The sequence below is a fragment of the Gallus gallus genome, chromosome 1, assembly GCF_016699485.2.
Source record: "Gallus gallus isolate bGalGal1 chromosome 1, bGalGal1.mat.broiler.GRCg7b, whole genome shotgun sequence".
Taxonomy (NCBI): domain Eukaryota; kingdom Metazoa; phylum Chordata; class Aves; order Galliformes; family Phasianidae; genus Gallus; species Gallus gallus.
The window spans coordinates 187,143,680-187,159,198 of NC_052532.1; positions in this window are offsets into that span (position 1 = coordinate 187,143,680).

Consider the following 15,519-nt stretch of genomic DNA (forward strand, 5'->3'; position numbering starts at 1 on the left):
AAATGGAAAGAATCCTTTTCTGTTCAGCTAAGGCAATCAGTGCTTTGGATACTCTGGCATCATAGCACTGTTTGTGTAAGTAGAACTGGGGCTTGATTGGATTACTGGCATGCAGCCATCCCTATTCTGTCCCACGTATCATACTCCATAACCAAGGTTAGGTGTGTAAGAATAAGCACAGTCCCAGCAAAAGCTTGGTTTGGGGACACAGTCCCAAGCATAAGCCAGAGACTTTCCCCTGTAGTTAGTCAAGATGAGATTAGCCATCCTAGTAGGCTCAATCTAGACCCGATAGAGAAATATCTCTAGAGTAAAGTTGTTGTTGCTGAAGACCTGCCGTGAACTGGGTATATGTTTTGGGGATTTTCCATAAAATTATTGAGCTTTAAGAGGTGGAGAACACAAATGTTCTTCTGGAGCATACCAGGCTTACTGTGACCCAAAAAGCATGTTGGGAGTGCTCCATGTCAGGAAGCAAAGCTCAGTAAATGAGTATAACTGAGAGATTCACTCCAGAAGTGTGCTTCTGATCTGAATTAGAAAGCTACAGTCAGTGCACCCACAGTGTGCATAAGTAGTGTACAGGGGAAGCAGACCATAAGCTACTCAGATCCTGGTCTACCAGACTTAGCTTCCTATTTCAAATAAGGAAAGTCAAGATGGCCAGGAGAAACTCTAAGCTTCTGCTAAATTTACCTGCACACCTGTGATTCTTCTATTAAAGGAATGAAGCTATTGTGCTTAAGCCAGGAAGTGTGGTCTGTGGTCTGAACTGGTCCCCCTTCATTCTTAACCACCACAGCATGGGTCTGGGAAGCACAATAGTTTCCTTGGTTTATTCTGTGTAGCTTTAGAGCATGCTTGGGAAAAGTGGCAGTAAAAATATCCTTGAGAATGAATATTTTTTCTAATGAAATATTTAGTTGATAGTCAGAGGGCCTCTAGTTGAAAGGAAGTGCCTCCTCCCCCTTGGACTCCCTCCAAGTCACAAATATCCATCTGCTAATTGGCTTTAATCCACAGAAGAGAAAGACTTCATAGAACATGGAAAATACAGCAATGATACATCAATACATTTCTGTGTTTTAAGCCAGAAAAAAAAAAAAAAGAAAAAACAAACAAAGAAAGAAAAACCAAAAAACCTGCATTGCTTTAACCTGGAAAATTAGGCAATTGAACAAGTAGCTTTAAAAACTAAAACCAGTAGTGGGAGAATTAAGAAAAAAAAAAAAAGAGAGCGCGGGTGGGAAGTCAAGTTAAGAAACATGACTATTAAGTAGTAAAAAAACTTTTTGCTCAGCAAATGTACACATTGTAAAATAATCAAAATCAGTCTTCCCCCAACAATAGAAACTGGTAAAAGAATGACACAGTTAATATGTTTTCCATGCCTTCTCATTCTGCAATTAATGCCTTTTTTCCTATGTTTGAGTGGGTCCTTGTGCATGAACACAAGGTGCTCTTTGAACCAAATCCCTCAGGTTTTCAGTTATAAAAAACTCCCGATAAAAGCAAAATATAAAAAAGCCCTATAGGGACATTTAAGTTAGAATGAAAACTGTATCTTGCCCTGCCTCATATTTTTCCACACGTTTTGTTTTTGTACAAGGCTGAACTTCATCAATAAAACTAAATGATAATAACACATTAGTCAAGACACTTCTGTGCAAAACCTCTCCCATTATCTCACCAAACTTCACTCCCACAGAATTAAAAGATTAAAAATAAACTAATTACCCAGAATTTAGCATCCTAAGTAACTGGTTCCAGCCACCTGGCTCACAGCTGCTATGGAAACTACTCAATTAATCAAATAACTTGTGTTGCTTTTTTATTTTCTCCTGATTATTTAAAGGAAAAAGAGAAAGGAAGGAAAACCCACACACACTTAGTAGGAGCAACCTTCGTTTCTGAAATATTCCAGAGTGATTTTAAGCTGTCCAAAATGTTAACATGTGAATATTACTATTGCAGAGAAGTTGGAGCTCATAATAAAATGGTGAAAAACTTTTTATTCTTTTCTCTGGCCTCTTAGCTCCATAAACATACAAACATCTGGTACAAAAGTGTACCTTTTATGTAGTATTTGGTAAAAGTCACACTGAAGGAATGACAGCTTCAGCTGTCTCTCTTGTTCTCTTTTTACATCATGTTGAAGATGAATGAGTGCTTCATAGCTCACAAATATCCCAGCCATATGTGTGAGAAGTTCTGCACATACAAATCGTAGTTTTGTTGTATGTGTGGGGAAGAGGGAAGTGGTCATGTAGAAACACATTTTGTGTTTGCCTGTGACTTGTAAACAAATTTGCAAAAGACTGGGATTAAAATGGTATCTTAATATGGCTTAACATTTTCAAGAGAGATTAAGGAATTTCAGTACTGCATCGCTCATAGGGCTTCTGAAAAGCCAAATCTGAATTGCTCCTAATTTTACAAATTTAATGACTTCATCACTTCAAGTGCTCTATAAAACTCTACCCCTGGTTTCAATGGACCTGGAAAGAGTAAGACTGTAAACAGAGAAAAAAATAATACTTGAAATTAAATAGAAACTGGATAACTGGTATAGTACTAATTTAATGAAATCATGACCAAGTAGAAAAGTTTCTGGCTGTGTTGTGTCTTGCAGTCATATGGGCCAGGCCCAACATTTAAAAATAATTTAACCTGTGATCTAAAAATAAATATGTAATCAGTAATTTTAATGTTGACAGACAAAACAAAAATCAGAAAGAAGGTCTGTATCTGTTATTAATAGAGCCCTAAATACACAAACATAGTAAGTTGTGCTTGTTAAAACAAACTGTTCTTTAATAAAGCCTGGTTGAAAATTGCATGTCCAAGGCTAAGAAATGAAAGATACATTTACAGAACTTCCAGATAATCATAGAATCGTAGAATCCTTAGAGTTGGAAGAGACCTTTAAAGGCCATCTGGTCCAACTCCCCTACAGTGAACGGGGACACCTACAGCTCCATCAGGTGCTCAGGGCTCCATCCAGCCTGACCTTGAGTGTCTCCAGAGATGGGGCTCCCACCACCTCTCTGGGCAACCAATCTTTCCTTATATCCAACCTAAATCTACCCTCTTTTAGTTTGAAACCATTTCCCCTTGTCATATCACCAGGGACCCTGCTAAGGAGTCTGTCCCCTCCTTTCTTGTAGCTCCCATTTAGATATTGAAGGAATTCCCTTTTAATACTGAAATAAGGGGAGGATAGAAGCACAAGCCTGACACAGATTAATTTCACCCAAACATAACTGTCTGAAAATGTAGTAGGTCTCTGCTGCAGAAGGGGAGAGAGATAAAACTCCAGGGTACAGTTCAGGAATCTCTGTTAAAATCCCCTCCTGGAACATAATGTATCAACTCCTGAAAGTGCCTATTTTATATCGTTGGTTGCAGAGATTAAGGTAAATTTTTTAAACTGTCTGTGATTGGGTGGGGTGAGAATGTGATTCTGGCAGGATCAGGGTGTGAAAAAACTGAAAGGACATAATTACTTTCTTCCAGACCTTTTCTCTTTCTTTTTCCTGTATACATATATATATATGTATATGTATATATGTATATATATCTTGAAAAATATGAGGGATTGCAGTGAATTTGCAATGGCATAAAGGTTCTCCCATGAAAATAGGGCCAAAAAGTCTAATGTGATTCATGTTGCATAAGACAGAAGATAGTCATAGAATGGTTTGGATTGGAAGGGACATTTACCATCTAGTTCCAACCCCCTGAATAGTACACAGAAGGATCTCTGCTTCTGTGTAAGACACAGGTAAGACAGACATAGGAACACTGTGTGTGGGTCTGATCTCTACCATTTTCAAAAGCATACTGAAGAATAAGAAGAGGATATGGAGAATACCAATGCCTTGCTTTGAAGACTGGAAGAAACGTCTTCTACCAAAAAACTCAGAGCTCAGTTTAACTTAGCAAAAAGTTTGAGCAGAAACTTGGGAACTGTGTATCTTGGTTTTATGCAGAAAATACTTTACAGCAAAAGACCAGCTGATGCAGTAATCCCTTTTATTCTTTATCTCTACTGAATACAGCTATTCAGGGCAGCTCTGTATTATGGCAGAATTGGTGTAATGTACAAAATAAGATAATAATGTGAGACTGTATTGATCTTTTCCATCAGAGAGAATTTATGGGGAAAAAAACAACATGTCTCTGGTTTGAAAATGGTAGTTGGTAATATGGGTTAATGTGCCATGACATCAAGGTTGATGCCTTTGGATTTCATGAGAATTGAAACAAAAGGATACAAAGGGAAAAACAAATAGTCCATATCATACCGATACATACATTTCAGTTTCATGGAGCTATTTGATCTAACTATGTAGCCAATAAATGTTAAGATGAAAAGTGTGCAGGGACATGCACAGAACAGTAGTGTATTTTAAAATATTTATGTTTTCACTTAAGTTTTTCTTTTCTCTTTCAAGCTATCAGTTGGCATCAGTCTGTACTGAAGAGAGAATTTCATGCCAGCAAAAATGTTCAGATCTTTCAAACTTGAAACTTAATGTGTTTACCTTTTGGATTATTTTTGTAATTTCCATAGCTGACATTCCACTGTGACTTGTATGTGTTCTGTCTGGAAGTGGGTAATGGTCCCACAAGGATATTCTTTGCTTTCTTCAAATAAATATAGGCATACATTAGCTGGAAAGCATCTTGGGAGAAATTTACTTCTCAGACTGGCAACACTGCATTAAACCAGGCATTGTCATACCTTATTTGATCTACAGTAGAGAGTAGGGTGGATGAGGATGCCAGTATTTTAGGAAGTAGAAAAATAAAGTCTCTCCTACAGGTGGTCTGTCATGAAGACTTTCATAAAACTCTGAGTACGGGAAAGGAGTTAACAGACTGGGGAAGTGAAGTAGCTTGCTGAAGGTCATGTAACAGATCAGAAGCAGAACTGCTTGGGGAGTCCAAGACTGCTGATTCCCTTTGGCCCAGTCTATTGAACCACTCCAAGGAAAAATGTCTTATTTTCCCATGGGGAATGAATAATCTTTCCAGACTAACAGCTGGTATAAATCAGCCTAACCCCACTGAAGTTAACAGAGATGCATTTATTTATGCCACCTACACGTAGAGCTTGCTATAGGGTTTGTCATCATAATTCTTGAATTGAACTTAAGAAAGATGGAATTTTATAAGAATATAATAATCATAATGAAATATTATGATAAAAATAATATCTCTGAGAGATCATAGAGCAAATTGGAGGTCTGAATTTTAAAAAGCTGTGACTTGTGAAATAAGCTCAAAGGAGTTTCCTCAATCCTCTAAAGACCATTGCTAACATTTTAGTATCCAATTGATTTATCTCTCTGTGATTGCTCATCCTTTTTCTGAATACTGCATAATCAGCCCTGCCAGATGCCACTCATCCCATGGGGACATTCAGATGGAGGTCTGAGAATGGTTTTCTTTGTTTGAGGAGATGTTTGATGCCATTACAGAGCAAGTATCGTTTTCCCTTAATTGTTCCAGAGTCCCCTTGTGCCAAGTTACCAGCTCTCTGCTGTATCAACTCAAATTATACACCCCTGACACTTTGTTTTATTATCACTATTCTCTATGGACTTCTAAGGATCAAAGTATAAGCTACAGGGCTGTAGGCCAACAACCTGAGAGCCTCCAGTTGGCAAGCCTTCAGCAGGCAATGCAGATGACCACTGTCATGATTCTGGGAAGTCTCGTGAAATCTTTTCATGCAGGAATCTCTTTCCTTCTCAGCTCTGGATCAGCCTAAGATCTGTAACATAGTGGTTTTTATCTGAGTGGTGTGGGTTTGTTTTGGTTTTTTTTTTTTTTGCCTTATCCTGCACAGTCACTGTTTTTTTAACTCTGATTTCAAAAGTGAAAAATATGTAAGCAACAATTATTATTTTATTTTTATTTTTTAATTCTCTCACTAATCCATCTTGATCAGTTTCACTCTGCACACATGGAGAATATCAAAGTTCAAGAAGATATTGTGGCATTTCACAACTTAAAATATACAGAGCACATCATTCCCAGCCACTGATCCAAAGCACAGCACTACAAAAAAAATAAAAAAAAACAGAACCTACTGGATGTGCTTGAGTGAGGAATTCCTAGGACAGTATGATATGCAAACAGCTATTCTATCTCTATCTCTGTGCTTTTATGGAACCAGTCCTTGCAAACCAATGAACTGAAATCTCCAAAAGTAAGTTACTTACTTCTGTGATCATTCTAGCATGATACTGCTGGCCTTCTGGTATTTTCCCTTTAAGATTAGTCCACTGTTTCACTGATTTCATGTTTCAGACTGTGCCATATTATGGCATGAGGTGATGCAAATTATCTAGTCTTTGCACTGCTATAGTACAGCGAGAGCTGGCACAGCACAATAAACAAAAGAAGCCGAAAATGTCACAATAAAGCACAGAAATGATACCCAGGATGTTTGTCCGACATGCAGGGACCTAAAAGGAAAATTCACTGGCAATTCTGTTCCCAATCTAACTTTTGGGAGGTAAAAAGTTATGGTCTCCCGCCAACTCTGGCTAATTTGTAGTATCAGGCCCTCAGAGAAGATGACAGCTGCAGACGGTGTGGAAGGAAAGCCACCTTGCAACACATTTTGTCAAGTTGCAGTCTTTGGCATTGGCCCAGGGCCGGTATTGCTGGAGACATGATGAAGTGTGAAAAGTCCTGGCAGGCATTTTAGACAAATAAAAGATGGGAGGCAAGGGAAAATTGGGACCAAGAGAGATTAATATTTGTGAGGTTTATAGCAGAGAGGGAAAGCAATAGGAAGTAAGAAAACCCCCAGAGGGAATTCAGTGTGACAGCAGCAGATTAAAAACAGGATGAACTTGAAGAGCAAGCTTATTTTTTCCAGCTGGACCTTCACCTGAGAGCAGAGATCAGGTTGTGAGCAGCAGTCGAAGAAAGTAAATAGGTAATAATGAGAGAATTTGCAGCTCCAAAATGTGGAAAAGCTCAGTCAGGTTGTGTTTGTGTAATGGGGGGAGGGGAGGGACGAGGGATGGAAGAACACAGGATTTTTGGTGCTTGGAACGGCAACAACAGTATGTGAAACTCTGTAAACTGTGTATGTGCCATGTGGGATAACTGTGGTCTTTTTCTCACTATGTGTTTCCTAGTTGCATATGGAGACGGGAATTGCTGGGCACTGACTGCTGAGATCTGGGCTCCTAGGAAAGAAATATGTAAGGGTCAGGAGAACGTCCCAAAGGGGCCCTTGATCAGATGGGGCAGGGTTGGTCCTAAAAATACATAAGGTGGCAGAAAACGGCAGAAGTCTGACCAGAGCCACTGCATGCTCCTCTGGTCAGCTGAAGCAATCTGTGTCACGTGTGAGCTTTGGGTGTCGGTGGAAAAAGGAAAACTGCATTGTTCAAGGGAAAGGCAAAACAAGTTGGAAGAAAGAAAAAAAAGTAAAGCCTAGAAGTAAGGCCTATAAATTGAATGTATTGTACAGATTGAGAAATTTATATATATATATATAAATATATATATATATATATTAAAAAAAAAACAACACAAAAGTTCTTCTTGGTTTCTGGCATATGGGCAATGCTTAGATTGTATTCCTGTGAAAATTCTATTTTTTTTTTTCCTTATCAATTTATTACATTGGAAGTTTAAGTTTTGGATGAGTTTTGGTGCTCATGGGCCACCCACAATTTAAAGAGGAAATGTGGTACTGCTTTGGGTAGTACCTTGCCATGACTAGGTTTTGTCCAGTGAAATGAAGGGCATTTCTTTTCATGATATGCTTCCTAGGAAAAGCTTATTCATTTCCGAACTATGCGTGGCATCACTGATAGACCACAGAGTAGCAGCTCCTAGCTGATGACACAGAAGCATTGCTCAGCATAAGTCTCTCTATTGAGATACAGATATTACCGCAGCAGAGGTGATCTCAACAAACCAAGAAACAAAACCCTACTACTATATTGGAGGACCAGTCAGACAGTGCCAGGACTTGGCTCCAACAATGGGGAGGACAGTACCAAAATAATTACATGGCAAAGTCAGGAAGAGTCATCTGGGTCATCATCCCAGTCTCAGAGCTGATGTCCTGAAATCAGCATTTTTAATAAGAGGCACAGGCAGCATTTTTTTAATTACTGGGAGAAAAGTTGGAGCGTGGTAGGCACCCACAATGCATGGTTGTTCTCCGCAGTCCTCCACAGTGCTGAATTTAGGTATGGAGAATTCCCACACTCTGTTCCATCTCAGAAATGTTCATTCCAATTTACTTTATTCTCATAAGTCATCTCCATTTTTGTCTTTTATGTCTGTTACTTTTCAGTCTCTGAGCTGTATTGATTTCATCAAATTTCCTCATGCATCTATTTTCTTTCAGCCTTGTCTTTCTGAGACTGGCAGAGAGATGTCTCCAACCAAGTGTGCAGAAGAGAGAAGACAGACTGTTTGTATAGGAAAGGAAATACTATTCCCTCTGTTTTGGGAAATACATTTTTTGTTTCTTTTCTTCTCAGCAGACTCTGTAGAGCCTGAAATTCTAAGCTTGGCTGGAACAATCCGATTTACCCAGAAAACCAGGTGTGTTTAGAAAGACTTACAATATTCTCCTGACCTTGGAAAAACTCGCTAATACCTGCCTTGAAGTACAGGAAATATTTGCATTAGGACTTCCCCAAAACTTTTGCTGCAGCTGTAGTTTTTTTACTGCAGCTTTGAGTAAATAGTGGGATGCATTTTTCTGCAAAGATGGAAGATTTATCTTTCATTATGCCCTCAGGTATCCTGAATGGCTGTAGAGCCTCTTTCAGTGCACTTTTCTTGGTATTTTAATTGCTGTGTTTTGCAGTTCCTTTCAGTCTCAAGTGCCAATGGCAGGAGAAAAGCCCTTTATTTTGAGGATGTTGTTGAAGCAGTGTAAAGATAAGAACTCTTCTTTCTGCCAGGAAAGCTTGCTGAAGTGCTAAATACCTTGGGAATCAAAAAGTGCAACCAATACCTTTTTTTCAGCCTTCAGTGAGAAAATGAATGCTAAAGCAAGAAAGATAGATTTAGGAACTAGGTTGAGTGGGTGGAAGAAAGATATCTGGAAGGAAAAAGCTGGACTCCTCTGATAATCCTTGCTCATTCCTTGTCAAAGTTGAATATTAAGAAAAATTTCTTCTCAGAAAGAATGGCGAGGCTTTGGAACTTGCTGCCGGGGAAGTAATGGAGTCATTGTCCCTAGTTTTGTTCCAGAAATGTGCTGATGTTGCACTAAGGCACATGGTCAGTGAGAATGGTGGGGATGGGTTGATGGTTGAACTAGATGACGTTAGTGATCTTTTCCAACCTTAATGATTCTATGATTCTATAATAATACTTTAAAGATTATATTACCTAACAAGTGCACCTTGCTCTCTCCCCCATCTCAAGAGGATCATGGATCATATGAGTTTCCCTCAGGTAGCTTGGATTATGAGATACACAGATGTCTGAGAAAAGAGACATCAGCCTTTGTGACAATCCTTCATGATCTTGTCTTGGTTGTCCCAGAGCAAATTATTTAAGAAAATCACAGTAGAAAAGAGAGGGAAGAAATTAATTTCCCCAGAACAGTGAAGAAGAGGGATACCAAAGGGACATAAAAAATTGGACAACAGCAAGATGTAATCGCAATACAACATCAGGATCTGGCTTTGTTGTTACCCTATTTAAGATGTACCTGACACTTCATAAAACCTCTACCATGGAAATATTTATGCCTACTGCTTATCTTCACAAAGATTTATCCCATGTATCTATGGACAATCTACCTGAAGTTAGTGCCTTGTGGATATAGCTCTCTATAGTGCATGGATCAGCTAGCAGGATTAAGTCCTACATTTCTCCTGTTTATGCCACTGGCAATGCAGTGGAGCAGGTACACAGCTAGAAAAATCAGCAAAAATCAGTAGTCCAATGGAAAGGAAAGATGGTCAGTGGTCATTGGTTGAGGGTTTGAGATTTAGTGTCACGCCTATATCACAAATACACTGTGTGGTTTCCTTGGCCAATCCTTTCAGCATCCTGTGTCTCAGTTTTCCTAACTGATTAGAAGTAGCTACCATTGTTAAGAATGTCATGACAGTAAAAATATTGAAAGTGTGAGAGATTCCTATTGTGATGAAGATCAGACCTAATCAGAAGTCCATGCAGACTGTGACATGTGCCGTTGACTGTAAATGCAGTTGTAAACTTCAGAAAAGGAAATCTGTGACTGCTGCTGTTTCAGTTTCATTTATATGTTATACATATCCACGATTCCTCAAGCTTAGACAGCTTAGACTTAGGGTTCTGTACTTAGAGTACTCTGCAACAAAGAAAGGGTTTGTCGTTGCAGATGGTGTGGAGAAGATGGTAGAGACTGATTAGGTAAAAAAACCTGAACTTAAAAACCTCTACCAGGTCCTAATGAAAGGAGGTGGATCAAACAGTGAGATCTCAAGACAGCATTAAGGGAACAATTCCCACAAGACAGGAGAAATAAATGGAGAGCAACAACTTTTTGGCACCATGAGTACTTCCCTAAGTACTGAAGGGTAGAGCCATCTCAGAAGTGAGTATGAGCACTCCTCCACCTACTTCTCAGACAACGTGATAATGCATTGCTTGAGAATGCATTTGAACACACTAACTGGTATGCCAGTCTGTTTACCGCCATGGTACTGACATAACAAGAATGGGGATTTGACCTCAGAGGATTTCTCATGTTCCAGAGATGGGATCACTGTTTGTCACCTAAGACGGTCTTCAGGGTACCTGTGGAATGCCTCTCAAAATGTTATGAAAAGTACATCCATCAGGTACTCAAATAATTTGAGTATTGCCTTATTGTTGTTACTGACTTCTTTCCCTGTTGCAGAGATTTTCCTTTTCTATCTGTGGCTCCAGTGCTTCATATATGAAAGGAAAGAAGCAAATGCGCTCATTTTCTTTGGACTTTGGTTGAACACATGCATAGGCACACTAAAATCAGAAAATTGAGTAGATTGTCACTCTTTATGTACTTTTCTCTGCTTTAATGGCCTTTCAAGACTAAATAAGATGAACTAGAAATAAGTACTATCTGAACATCCAGTTGGGTATGAGGGATGGCTTTATAGGATGGACATTTTTCTTCCTGGCTCTTTTGTTTCTTTTCCACAGACTCTCCTGGTGATACTAACTTTAGTAGCACACAAGGGTGTTCTGCAGATTAATTAAGTGCTAAGTATTATTAAGCGAACCACAAACCTAATAAAGTTTGAGTTGAACTTTTGAACCTCTGCTCTTCATGTGGGTTCTAAATTAGCTAAACGAGCTTACAGAGTATTGCAGTATCCAGATGAAACAACTAGGGTGAATTTAGGTATGTAAATGTAATTACTTGCCTTGGAATTTGGCCAAAACACCGTAGATGGAGTACTAGCCATGCTCTTACAAAAGCAGCTGCAGTTTTTTTTTTAACCACTACAGTAGTATACTTCTTACATGAAAAAGAATTTGAAGGATTTTTAATTTAGAGATGATTGGATTAAAGATGATTGAAGGAATACTTTCCAGGTTTTTGAAAATCCATCTTAAAATAGAATCATAAAATATTCTGAGTAAAAGCCATGTGTTTTGTTGTGTGTGGTTTTTTTATTATTATTATTATTATTTTCCAAAATGTTGTGATTAACCATAAAACTTAGGAAGAAAGAGAAATTTCAGCTGATTTCCTCTAATCTAGAAAGAAAAATCAATTCAAAATAAATTTTTCATTAAAAAAAAGTCGACATCAGTGTGACATAAAATCTATCAAAAATAAATTTCACTAACAAGAAATGCTATGTCAAAGACTGTCATTCAGTTTGTAACTGATTGTTTCATGCATTGGTAGTGCCTTTGTCCCTTGAGTACAAAAGAAGGTAGGGGTGCATTCATCTCATTTCATACTATCTATCAAAGTCATCTAAGTCTCAGCCTGAAGAATAAATGCCCTCTGTATTCTAAAGAGAGAGATGGACATCACCAGGGTGACACAGTTTGTTTAACTTACAAGCATAGAATGGGATGAATCTCCTTCTTGAAATGTGTGCCTCCACTAACTTTAGAAATGATCGTATTAGAATAAGTGCCAGTCTTTCAGATGACTAAAGTTAGGCAAAATGAGTGTCTTTAAAGGACCATAATGCTAATTTAAGCATCTCACCTGAGTGTGTTCGGTTAGGGTAAATGAATCTGTTCCTCTGTGTGGATGACACAGAAAGGTGCTAGCGCAAGCAAAATTCTAGTACTCAAAGGACTATGAACTCCGGTGATGTGAAACATGATAGTTGCTTGAATTTGAACACGTCTTTGACATAGCATTTTCTAAGTTGAAGAATGTCACTATGGTCCAAATCTACCCTGAATATCATAAGATCTGAAGATAATTCCCAAATTAGTTAATCTTTTTTAGCTCTCTTCATCTCTGCGAGCTGCCAATGTTATCAACTTTTTAGGCAGCATATCTTCATGTGAAGTCTTACCTTTATTTCTTCCTATGCAGTTTATTATTATTATTATTAAACAATTACTATATCGAATTTTAGATTCATTTTATTGACTTTCATAAAATCTAAACCATAGCAATGGCACATCCAAGCTACCAGAGAGTTATTATCATCTAGACAAAAAAGCCAGGAGCTGTGTGTACAGTGTATGAAATCATCTATAGTATGGTGAGTTTATGAACCTGAGCTTTTTACTGAGGTTTATACTTATGGAAGGCTGCTGAGGTTTTTGTACGCTACTGTAAAACCAGTTCCAAACATTCATTCTCCTATGTATAGACAGAAAGATCTTTGCTCAGAAAAGCAAACAAGCAATGACCACTGTTAGCATTTATTATCAGCTACTTTGAACTTAGCCCCCTCTCTTTTGAGTTTCACTTGCTATATGGCAGTCATCTCAAGGGCCTTTTTCCAAAATATGCAATAAAAATTATATTCCTTATAAACTTCAATAGTTCTTCTTTTTCTCATGCAAGAATCTTTGTCCGAAGTCTTCCTTCTAAAGAACATTAAAGCCTCGGCCACCCCTATGAAATGCTATTATGTAACAGCATGTAGTTTGAATGTGTACTCCACTGTTTTGAAAGAAAATGGTTTCCACTGATGCAAAAAAGTTGTAAGCACTGGTTATTCAGTGAACTCACTTTAAGTAGCCCAGTCCACACTTCTTAATAATTCTCCTGCTTTCCCATGGAGCAGAAGCAATTTCTGCTATTTCTTTTTATTTCTATCTTGTTCCCTATATAGTCCCCAGAAGTCTTAGTAATTACAATAATGCAAGGAATTGTTGTATCATTTTGTAAATTAAGAAATGAAACACAGCTGAGGTAAGTAAGCCAAAGGAAAAAAAAAAGTAGGTTTTTCTTTTTTTTAATTGCACTGAAAAATTAAATCCAATTAGTTTTCAGTATTCTGGGCTACTGCTCAATCAATTAATTTTTTGTTTGTTTGTTTGTTTTGAAATCTGTACAATAAGGAAAAGGTTCATTAGCTATTTCTCTGTGTGTGTCTCAAGAACAGAGTAAGACTCAACTTTTAGATGTAATTTACATTCAGAATGTGGAAGACTGATGCATTTCTAGTCGTGGTAGAAGCTGTGATAAACCAAAAAGGAAAGGGAATGTGGTAAGCACGAATCTTTCTGTTCAAAAAACTCTCTTGAGTCTTCAGAGCTTTTGACAAGTGAGAAAATTAGGGACATTTGGACTGGGAGTTTGGTAAAAACTGACTAGCAGGCAGACTTGTCTTCTGGGAATAGTCAACTTTCCTCTTAATTTGTGATGATTCATGTATATGAGCTTTCCTTAACAAGATGAAGATATGCCTCAGCTAAAAAATGATTTTAAGCTTTGGTCTTTGCATGTCTTTTCAGCTCTACTACATGGAGCAGCCTATAATGGCCAGTGCCTCTGAGATGGCAAACCACTTTCTATTCCTTTGTATGAACGCACAAGCTCAAGCCAGCTCAGCCCAGTAATCCATTTTTTCTAGCATCCTGTTCCTGATGATCACCAGGATGGTTAGAGAAACAGAAAAAAAAAAGTAAAGTTGTTTTGTATAAACCTTCTTAGGTTTTGGCACTCATTATTTTGGGACTTCCTCAACTAAGATGTTCCATGTGGTCCACCCTGGTAAGTAGGATCTCCTCTCCATCATTGTGAAGACTCCTGTTATGAACCCGGTGTCTCTTCTAAACTCTGTTAATGACCTTCACAGTTTAATATCTCTAGTGCAAAAACAGTATTTACATTTGTTTCCCTTTTTAATCAGCTGCCTGATTGTCTGATGCATTTATAGTTTTTTCTTCATTATTAATTACATTCTATCACTATATTATATGCCACAGATGTTGTCTGTTATCCAGAGATGGATAGATTTATAGAAGTAAACCACTGCAAAGCTAAGGAAACTTACAGACGCACAAAATTTAATTTTCAATTTTGCTGAAAATTTTTGTAGTGATTCAAGAAAAATGAAATGATGTCTCTGTGGTTTTTGACTGGGAAGACTGTTTTTATATTCATCTCTACATTTAGGAAGAAGGTAAAATTGAGTAAAATATTCCAAAGTTCTGCAGAGCAGAGTTGCTGGAAAGGCAGTGCAGCTCCCCAGTGCCCTAGAGCTACAGAACAACTGTAGGAAAATTTGTCATTTTCACCTTCTGCTAGAAACTCAGTTTATGCTGGAAACTGAAATTGACAGGGTCTTTTTGGATGCTGGTTGGCAGCTGACAGCTCCTTCTGAAACAGATTTTTCCATCTCCCCTGGAAATCCCTTTACAAGGTAAAATTCTCACTTGTGAATTTCCCTTAAAATGTGAATAGATATTACCCTACCTCCCTTCCTCCCTTCCTTCACTTCTCTCTTTCCTTCCTTCCTTGAATCTTTCCATTTTTCCTATTTTACAACTGTAGCTCTGGTAAGGCCTAAATAGAGATGCCTTAGCACAGCAATTTCTGTCAATTGTATTTCAAGCCATCATTTGTCAAGTTCAACTTTGAACTGCCAAGTGATGGGGATTCATTTAATTACATTTCTTTTTCCAGAATATCTTTGGTGATTTTCTTTCAAGTTCACTTTCATCCTTCCGTGCTAATTAAGACCTTTAGAGAGGTATATAAAAATTAAACTTCCACTGATACTTCATTCTTTGTGAACCTCTCTACCAAGGCTCACTGCCTTTACATAAAATGTGATTCTTCTCTGAAATTGGGTGTACAAAGTAATATGTGAGATTCATTTTCATTTTATTTCTTCCTTTACTTTTATATGTCTAGCTACCTTGAAATCATATCAGTCTTTTAGAATAAACTTAATGACAAATTCTCAGACTTAAGTAACTTTGTATATTCTTCCTACAAAAAACCTCCATTGTGCTGGCTAATTACCTACGTCTTCTTATATATTTTCTTATCACAATCTAATGTCTTGCAAAACTTGGTGTGCTAATTTTTCTGATTTATATTTGTCT